Here is an 11,141-nt window from a genome sequence, read left to right on the forward strand (position 1 = left end):
TGTTTTGTCTCATAGTGCCGTCTTAGATTAAATTCTGTAATTACAGCCACATTAGCTCCACAAATGAGACACACAGGTTTACCGGCAATGTCAGTAAACATATACTCAGCCTCCCATCGGTTTTTAAAGGCTCTATGTTCAGAATCACCTTTTCTCTTCAGCATCGTGTGGGCTAGCTTCGCAATAACTTGCAGCATCATAAGCTAGACTTGATTAACGCGGTAAGTGTTGGCAAGGCAGCTGAAGAGCTGCATTATGGGATCTGTAGTTTATTGTGTTACCAGCTCTTCATATCCCCGGGCCATTAATAACAATAATATATAAAATGATCTCGGGCGGATATAATTACACGCCGGGCGGATGTGGCCTGCAGGCCTTGAGTTTGACACATATGGACTAAATAGAACTTGAAAAGATATATTTTTTCAAATGTGATCGCGCAATTCAGATCAAGTTGACGCACACTACAGTACATCGAGCCCGCGTGTTATTGTAGTTTTGCCTGCATGCCTTAATAAGTTACCCTCCCCTCGCTCTTACTTTTTTACCGTTCATCTAATGAATACACTGAGTATGGCTTTACCAAAACAATCATTGATCGCGAATAAAGTATCCATTATTCATAAAGCTTCAATTGGTGATCTGTCTTTCTGCGTTAACCGCATATTTTTTCATACGTCTCAAACCAAGGGGATGCGAGGCTAAAATGAATCGTGAAGCACGCGTACATACTCAGTGCATTCCCTCTCGGGAATTGAACCTCGGACGCCGGCGCTAGAGGCGAAGCCTCTACTATTGAGCCACGGTGTGTGGTTTGTCTATTTGAGTGTAGCAGTGTAATTCGTTTTTTGTTCAGCACTCTTTGGAACTGTTGCTTTTTGTCTGCGCACTGCGTCAGTTCACGTGAGCCGCTGAATATGGTTTTATATGTCACTCACTCGCTTCTAATTGTTTCGCTGCCTTCTTAATTATATAATGTATGTTTTCTTCAGCGGTTTTTGGAGCTCTTCCTGGTTTTCTACGTACTGCGTGATTACGGGAGGCGTGATGATGTCACACGAAACTCCGCCCCCCACGGCTTTTGAGCTCAACTCCATTACAGTATATGCAGAAAAATAGCTTCCAGTTATGACCATTATGCGTAGAATTTCGAAATTAAACCTGCCCAACTTTTGTAAGGAAGCTGTAAGGAATGAGCCTACCAAATTTCAGCCTTCTACCTATATAGGAAGTTGGAGAATTCGTGATGAGTCAGTGAGTCAGTCAGTGAGGGCTTTGCCTTTTATTAGTATAGATCAAATATCTCTAGAAAGACCTGAAAATAGCTGTCCATCGATGACCTGACAGGGCATGAGAAAATCTGCAGAGAAGAATACTACAAAATCTCCAAATCCAGGTGTGTGAAGCTTGGTACATCATACCCAAGAAGACTCCAGGCTGTAATCGCTGTCAAAGGTGCTTCAATGAAGTACTGAGTAAAGAGTCTGAATACCAGTGTCAATGTGAGATTTCACTTTTTTATTTTTAATAAATCTGCAAAATTTTCTAAAATCCTGTTTTAGCTTTGTTGTTCAAGGTATTGAGTATTGCTTGATAAGCATTCATGGAAAAAATACTTTAAATTAATTTATCATAAGGGTGCAACAAAATGTGTAAAAATTGCAGGGGTCTAAACACATTCTGAATATAAGAAATAAAAAAATGATTCTCTGTTTGATGCGGCTCAGCACTCTAAATCTTACTTCCACCTATCTGATTCTTTACTGTATGATGGAAGTTCATACAATAGTAGAGTAGTAAGCTGCAGCCTCATTGATTCAAGATCCTGGATGTAAGCTCATTAGTCTTTCACTGTCTTGATGGAGTTTGAATTTTCCCTGAAAGTTGTTTGTAGCTGTTTCTCAGGATGCTCTAGTTTTCCTAAAGATGTATTTGTTAGGTTAACTGAAGTTCCAAAACCAGTCCTAAATGAGTGTGCCCTGTGGTGGACTGCTGCCCCACGGAAGGATTGATTTTGGCCTTGGGCCCAATGCTACTCATATACTGTATTCCAGACACCGGCAATGCTAAGTTGGGTTAAGGGAGATTGAGAATCTATATAAGATTCAATGTCTTACTAGCATTACAGAATGCATGATTAGTAATTTCCTCAAACTAATCAGGGAAAAGACAGAAGTTATAGTCATTGACAGAAGTAAAAAAATGTGATTGTCTTAGAAATAAACTTAATCAAATAAGCTCACAAATGAATCCTGAAATAAAGAATTTAGGCGTTATTACAGACTCAAATCTAAACTTTAAATCGCTGTACTTTTTCGTTTCAAGACACCCTAAAGAGTCACACCTCTTATAACACCTGAAGGTGCTGTAGAGAAGACTGGCATCGCCAGTTTTTTCTTTCCTTTGCCACATAAGTGCTTTACTTGAGAGGCAACTTCCAGATCCCTTTAACTTCTCTTTACTTGGCCTATCTTTGAAATGCTGTTTCTGGATCTCATCTTATAAGACAGACCAATGACAGGCAAATGACCTTTTGGGATGCACCATTTAAACACCTGGTCAGTGAACAGAACAAAGAGCCATAATCTCAACCACTGGCAACCTTGACAGACAAATTTTTTTTTTCTGTAAACCAGCATTTCTCAACCTTTAAGTATTTGCGACCCAAGTTTTCATAACAGTTTTAATTGCGCCCCCTAATGTTTTTTTGAAACCCTAATAAAATGTATTCCTATATTTTTTGCTGCTGATACACCGCTACAACTTTTATTCCATCCATCTATTATCCAACCCGCTATATCCTAACTACAGTGTCACGGGGGATTCTGCTGGAGCAAAACCCAGCCAACACAGGGTGCAAGGCAGGAAAGAAACCCCGGGCAGGGTGCCAAGCACCGCAGTACAAGTTTTATTATACCTACTTAACTTTTATCGACATTTATTTAACTCTATATTTATTTTCCTAGTATCAGAATGTAGTTTAAGTTAATTTGTTTTGGTTTCAATAGATGTATTTTTCATATTTTCAATTCTTGTTTTCTTTTTTTCACATCTTCGCACCCCCTTTTTTGTTACTGTAAGAGCCAATCTTAGAAAGTTAAAGTTTTGAGTTAAACTCACATTGATGTTTGCTTAATTTGAATAGAATATTAATATCTTTCATAGTCATAGCTTATGGTATAGTCTTTTCCCCCTATAGTTAACAAGAGATAGAACCTTCTTGCTATAACTGAATAACAGTGTGATAATAAGTTCAGTTTGTTTGGAACAAGTCCCAGTAAAGAAGGACTTGAAAGACCCATTTAAGCTTAGAAATGGGATAAGCATACAGTTTTCTGACCGTTTTGAAATGGTTCAGAAATGTTAAGTAAGAAGTAACGATTTGAGATGTAACAAGATTAAGCTTAGAACTGAACTTTTCTTGACATTAACTTTTCTTTTTTGTTATTTTAATTTTCCTTTTTGTGTGAACTGTTTTTACTTCAAAACTTAACTAAACCTCCAAAAACCAAGATATTTTGTCTGTGGAGTCATTTCTGCGCGTCAGGCTTTTGTTGAATCCCATTTTTTTGAGTTGAAGCTTCAGAACTTTGGTAATTTTGGGAAAACACAGCTATATTTCATCAGAAAACTAGCTAGCTATCTAAGGCCTGAACTGGAATCTACCATTCGGGAACAGAAGATACTTCTGCTACAGAACTCGTCAACGAAGGAAAAGAACAGAATCATTCAGAAGGTACTGTGCACTTATCTACTATCTTCGCATGATCATAAATGAAAGCAAGGTCGCCGTACCTTAAGAAGATTTAAGAGACTGTGATATTATTAAAGGACGTCTTGGAAAAAGACATTTTGGATGATTGGATGTGCTTTGGTTTGAGTCATTGGAGCCTTGTTTCAAGGAATTGCTGCTTTGTTGGAACGTCTCTATTGTGACGAAATTGCTGTCAAGAAACGTCTTGTCATTTGCTCGAACTGTTGTCATGGCAATGTCTAAACAGAGCTCAAGTGAGATCGGCAGTGATCTGAGTTCAGACTCGAAGTCAGAAAATATTATTAGAGATCTTAAAGATCACATAAGTCAGAGGGAAGACAAGCTTCATGTGTTCATAGCTGAGATCGAAAGTCTTAAAAACATTCCAGAAAACCGCTTAATGGTGGCAAAAAGATTTGGAGATTTTCGTTCGACACACAGAGAGCTAGAAGAACTACAAAGCTTTGTATATTAAATAAGGAGGGAGCGATTCAGAAACAGAAAACGACATTCGCCGAACGCTATAAGAAATGGAATGAATTCACTGTCGCTACTACGGCTTGGTTAGAAGACGCAAATAGACTGTTAGCACATAAAGTTGATGAACAGCTAGTAAATCAGTTCGAAGAGATGCAATTTCAAGAACGGGGTCGTTCAAAGCCAAAAAAACGAAAGACGACCTCGCAAAACAAAGTGGTAAGATGCCTAAACATTCAATCAATCGTGTCTCAATAACAGAGATTGAAGATATGTTGCTGCAACAGTATAACACAGATTTTCCAGAGCGCAATTGTGAAGAAAAGGAGGAAATGTCACAAGAAGACATCAAGTTCATGCGCATAGCTTCAGAATCTGCAAGACTGGTAGGTGGCCACTATTGTTTAAATTTGCCTTTGAAGGATGAATCACTTAAAATGCTGAACAACCGCTGCATTGCTGAACAGCGTGCTATCGGACTCAAAAGAAAATTGAGCAAAAATTCAGGTTTCCACAAAGACTATAAAGCCTTCATGAAAGATATTATAGACAATGGCTATGCTGTTAAAGTACCCAAAAAAAGCCTGAATTGCAATGAAGGCAGAGTGTGGTACATTCCACATCACGGTGTGTATCATCCAAAAAAAAATAAGATTCGAGTGGTCTTTGACTGCACTGCCACCTACCAAGGGATTTCACTTAACGAACAATTACTAAAAGGCCCTGACCTAACTAACACACTCATTGGCGTCCTTACAAGATTCAGAAAGGAGCCAGTAGCCTTAATGGCAGACATTAAGTCAATGTTCTACCAAGTTAAGATACCAGACAAAGACACAGATCTTTTACGTTTTCTATGGTGGCCTGAAGGTAATCTAAGTAAAGACCTAGAAGAATTCAAAATGACAGTACATCTTTTTGGTGCTACTTCTTCACCCAGTTGTGCTTCTTATGCTTTGTAGAACAGCCGAAGATGCCAGGATACATTTCCTGAGGAAGCTGTTAACACCATTCTCAACAACTTCTACGTGGATGACTGTTTAAGGTCAGTGACACAGAAGAACAAGCAATAAAGCTGGCAAAGGACCTCCAAGCTCTATGCCTCAAAGGGGGATTCCATTTGACTAAGTGGGTGAGTAACAACAGAGCAGTTTTATTGTCCATACCTGAAGAAGACAGAGCTCATGAACAAAAGGACTTAGATTTGAGCCACAGTCTCCTTCCCACAGAGCGTGCCCTGGGAATCCAGTGGTGCACAGAAACTGACAGTTTCAAATTTCAGATTAAGTTGCAAAACAAGCCCGCTACAAGGCGTGGTATCCTGTCTGTTGTTAGCTCAGTTTATGATCCACTTGGCTTTCTAGCACCTGCTTTACTGCCAGCAAAGCTTATTCTAAGAGACTTATGTAAAGAGAAATGTGGGTGGGATGAAGAAGTAGAAGTCAAACACATTCAGAAATGGAAAAATGGATGGATGATTTGAAGTTACTTACAGACTATAAAGTGAACAGATGCTTCAAACCTACTGGGTTTGGAACCATAAAGACAGCACAAATGCACCATTTTGCAGATGCTAGTGAAGATGGATATGGCACTGTCACCTACCTTGTTTTAACAAATGAAGAGGGCAAAAGGCATTGTTCATTCCTGATGGGCAAGTCAAGAGTCGCACCATTGAAACAGGTCACAATTCCAAGAATGGAGCTGACAGCAGCAGTTGTGGCAGTTAAAATGGACAAAATGCTTAAAGGTGAGCTTCAAATGCCCTTACAGAATCTACATTTTGGACTGACAGCACCACGGTGCTAAAATACATCTCAAATGAAAGCACTCGATTCAAGACCTTTGTTGCAACAGAATCTCCGTGATCAGAGATCATTCACAACCTTCACAGTGGAGGTATGTCACATCTGTCCTTAATCCGCTGATCAAGCTCTAGAGGGCTGAGCATAGAAAACTTTCTCAAGAACACCACATGGTCACATGGTCCAAGTTTCTTATTGAAGTCAGAATGTGAGTGGCCAAAAGACCAGATCAACTGAATGATTCATTTTTGAAGATGATCCAGAAATTAAAATTTGTGCAGTTAACATGACAAGAGTAGAGGAAGCGACCGAACCCATCAACAAACTAATCACTTACTTTTCAGATTGGCATCGCTTGAAGAAAGCAGTAGCTTGGTTTCTCAAGTTTAAAGACTTATTGCTGCACTTAAGAAATGAAAGAAAAACATTTCAACTAGAAGCCAGTCAGACTAAAGGTAATCCAAAAGAACAAGAATCACTAATCACAAAACACATGAAAAAATATAAACGGACTTTAAAACCAAGTACAATTTCTTTAGATGACTTAGTTAAAGCTGAAACCGAGCTTATCCGTCTAAGTCAACAGCAAGAATTTCCAGAAGAATTAAAAGCTCTAAAGAAAAGACTTGTGTTAAAAGAACAGTCAAATCTATAAACTCGACCCGATCATACAAGATGGAATATTAAGAGTTGGAGGAAGACTCTGTAAAGCTGCAATGCCCGAAGAAGCTAAACATCCTGCAATTCTACACAAGCATTCACATGTTGCTTCTCTCATATTGCAGCACATTCATAAACGATCGGACATTGTGGGTAACTACGTGCTCGCACAATTACGCCAGAAATACTGGATACCTCAAGCAAATTCAGCTATCAGAAAAATAATTTCAAAGTGCACAACATGCAGAAGATACAATGCGAAAGCAGGTGAGCAAAAAATGGCAGATTTGCCAGAAGATCGCCTAGCATCAAACCAACCACCGTTCACTAATGTTGGAGTTGATTATTTTGGTCCCTTCCAAGTCAAAAGAGGAAGAAGTCTAGTCAAGAGTACGGAGTAATCTTCACATGTCTAACAACCAGAGCTGCGCACATAGAGATTGCACATAGCTTAGACACTGATTCTTGTATCCAAGCCATACTCCGATTTACAGATAGAAGAGGACAAGTTAAAATCATGCGCTCAGACAATGGAACAAATTTCGTTGGAGCAGAAAGAGAACTACGAGAAGCTATTAAAAAACTGGAACACAAAAAAATCAGTGACGCTATGATGCAAGAACAAATCAAATGGATTTTAATTCCACCAGCAGCCTCTCACCAAGGTGGAGTGTGGGAAAGACAAATCAGAAGCATAAGAAAGATCTTAAATTCAACACTAAACCAACAAACACTTGATGATGAAAACCTTCCTACAATGATGTGTAGAGTGGAATCAATACTCAATAACAGACCCCTTACAAAGACATCAGATGACCCAAATGATTTGGAACCACTCACACCCAATCACTTGTTATTATTGAAGACAAAACCTGAAATACCACCTAAACTCATTTCAGAAAATGAACCATACCCAAGAAGACGCTGGAAACAAATTCAATACATGGCGATTTGTTTTGGAAAAGATGGACAAAAGAGTATTTGCCAATACTTCAAGAACGTCAAAAATGGCTTGCACCAAGAAGAAATTTTGAACCAGGGGACGTTGTTCTAATTGTAGATAAAGCTACACCTCGCAATTCCTGGGTAATGGGTCGAGTCATCAAGACAATGCCAGATGCCAAAGGTGCAGTCAGAAGAGTTTGTGTGCAGACCAAAACCAGCACACTGGACAGACCCGTGAATAAACTGTGCCTACTTCAAGAAACAGCCAATGTTTGAAATATGAAATTTAAAAATGTTTGTTTGCAGTGTTATTGCTAGTGATTTAAAAGAATAGTTAATATAAAAGTAATTGGCTTATATTGAAGTAAAGTAAAGTAATTGTCTCAGCTCCTGCATAGCCAATTAGGGGCCGGAAATGTAAGAGCCAATCTTAGAAAGTTAAAGTTTTGAGTTAAACTCACATTGATGTTTGCTTAATTTGAATAGAATATTAATATCTTTCATAGTCATAGCTTATGGTATAGTCTTTTCCCCCTATAGTTAACAAGAGATAGAACCTTCTTGCTATAACTGAATAACTGTGATAATAAATTCAGTTTGTTTGGAACAAGTCCCAGTAAAGAAGGACTTGAAAGACCCATTTAAGCTTAGAAATGGGATAAGCATACAGTTTTCTGACCGTTTTGAAATGGTTCAGAAATGTTAAGTAAAAAGTAACGATTTGAGATGTAACAAGATTAAGCTTAGAACTGAACTTTTCTTGACATTAACTTTTCTTTTTTGTTATTTTAATTTTCCTTTTTGTGTGAACTGTTTTTACTTCAAAACTTAACTAAACCTCCAAAAACCAAGATATTTTGTCTGTGGAGTCATTTCTGCGCGTCAGGCTTTTGTTGAATCCCATTTTTTTGAGTTGAAGCTGCAGAACTTTGGTAATTTTGGGAAAACGCAGCTATAGTTACTTTTCCCCACAAGTTGAGAACCGCCGCTGTAAACCAAAAGGTTGGGCTGATGATGCGCACACAAGAAGCCAATGGCAAAATATCCACTCCTTTCTTTATAAAGCATATGGTCAAAATTTAACATCTTATTAAAGAAAGAAACATCCTCTAACAGGACAATTCAGGCAGGAGAAAAGCTGTTTATTGTATCTTTTAATTACTCCTCAGCAAAATGCCTTGGAGGGAGCATTCATCAAAAGCAGTCCATTACAGCATGGGCAGAATGGTTAGAGAAACAAAGAATAGAGGTTCATTTTATAAACTGTTGAATTTATATACAGTGTCAATAAATGCATACATTTTACTCATGTTGGCTCAATGGTATACACCCAAATGATTCATATAAAATAAAAGTCTGTGGGTTTTCTTATACCTTTGTGTTGCGCCACTACCCTTGAAATTTCTGTGCATATAACAGTTGTCCATTCTCGTTGTTTATAGGACATCTGCTGATTTCTTAGTCATCTCTTAGTCATCCTTTAGTACATTTTGTATATTACATCAGCCTTTCTTCTGGTACATTCTTTATTTACTTGACCATCTCAGTATTTTTCCTAAACCAGTTCTTATATTTCAGTGTACATTTTGTTGCTCACTTGTCCTTTATCTGGTTTCCTGGTGTGCCTGAACAGGTTTCTGACATTTATTAAGCCTTTATGCTATTTCTTTAAGATAAATGCTATAATACCCTAAAATTATTCTTCCACAAGCACTATCTGTATACTTATATAAATGAGAAATTTCAGTTTTTGATTTTTAAAAAATCTGCAAACTTTAATTTTTTTTAAAAAAAAAGGCTTTCACTTTGTCATTACTGGATGTTGAGCGAAGATTGATGAGCAATTAAAATATAATTGTTTTATCTTATAAGGTCTTATAGTGAGCTAATTTTCCCCTTTGATACTCTTTATCGCTTAGAGCTAAATAAAATGTCTTAAATCCCATACACTTACAACTCTGTGTTCAAGTACTTTAGCACTTCCTCCCCCATTCCCTTCTACATCTGTAACCTCAGGCAATTAGACAGAGTAAAGAAACAGACCGGAGTTAAGGTACACATTTAATTATGTATTATTGATAAAAATGCCCCAAAATATTATGGAAGCAGAATACTATGTGAATATTTGGAAACCATACCCAGTCTAACGCCTTGCTATCACATGCCTGTCTTAGTATGGCTGCCTAGACAGAGTTGTGTCTTCATCATGGTCTTCTTCTCATGGCCAGATGATGAGACAGAGAAGTAAAGGCAAGGTATACCACACTTAAACTAATGGGGCGTCGTAGTACAGAATGGCGTCCGATTCAAAACTAACCATAAAAAGCCAAACTTTACGCCAATATAATGAATTTTCCAGTCTCTTTTTGGCCAGTTACTAATGAAAGCGCTCAGGTACAACTCATCCCCCAGTTGCTTTGTTTAGTCAGTTTATGGCCTTCCTGCAGTGGATGGCTTAAAGTCTCTAATTCCAGACACAGTCACCCAAGTCAAGGAGGTCTGTTGGCTCCTAACCATAAATTTCACATCCTGAGTCAGTCCTAAAAACTGGGGAGGTTGGTTAGGTAAACACCAAGGTACTGCTGTTCTCATCAATGAAGTAAAACATATCTCCTAATATTGCATCGGCTAGTCTAGTTCATAAATAAAGACATACAAATTATTTATCAACTTACAGGCTAGAAATCAGTCCACCACAAGAATTAAGTATTCCGAAACTGAAGGTGTTAAATACTTTCTGAATCCACTGCATGTATATTAAACTGGCATGGTGGTGTAGTGGTTAATGTTGTGGCCTCAGAGCTCCCCAAGAGACTGGGTTTAAAATCTTCCCATGCCAAAATAGAAGGGAGTTGTTTAATGTATTTTTGTCAGGAAGAAAAATACCAGCAAGATCATTTACTTCTCATTCACTAACTGTAGGCTTTAATTTCATTGTTGTAAGATGGATTTTGAATATGTGTTTTGAATGCTTTTACAAAATATTGTACATGGAGAAGATGAAAGAGCTGTCGACTGCTTAAGAGAGTCGCTAAAGGATCACAAGTTGTGGAACAAGTATTGACTCTCTGCACAGTCAGTAATGGACTCATTCAGGATGAACACTACCTCCTCCTATTTATCTGGAAGTGTGCCTGTACCATTCAGTCAATAAAAAATAGAACTTGCTAGGAATAATCAAAAGTAGGGTATTTAGACTGTAGTAAAAAAAAAAAAGAAATACAAAAACAGTTGTGCCAAAGTGGTGCTATTTATGGGATTATTTTTGATTGTTTTATACACCACCTTTGCTTGCCGACTATCTGAATGTGACATGGCTCTAATATAAATATCTAAACAGGCAGAGAGTGTAGGTGGATAAATAAAACAAATTAACTCTGATTACATTGTGTCATGTGTGGCAATGTACTGTATGTACACTCACTTGGCAAATTATTAGGAACACCTGCTTATTCATGCAATTATTGAATCAGCCAATCATGTGGCAGCAGTGCAATGCA

This window comes from Polypterus senegalus, chromosome 2 (assembly GCF_016835505.1).
Source record: "Polypterus senegalus isolate Bchr_013 chromosome 2, ASM1683550v1, whole genome shotgun sequence".
In the NCBI taxonomy this organism is placed as follows: Eukaryota; Metazoa; Chordata; class Cladistia; order Polypteriformes; family Polypteridae; genus Polypterus; species Polypterus senegalus.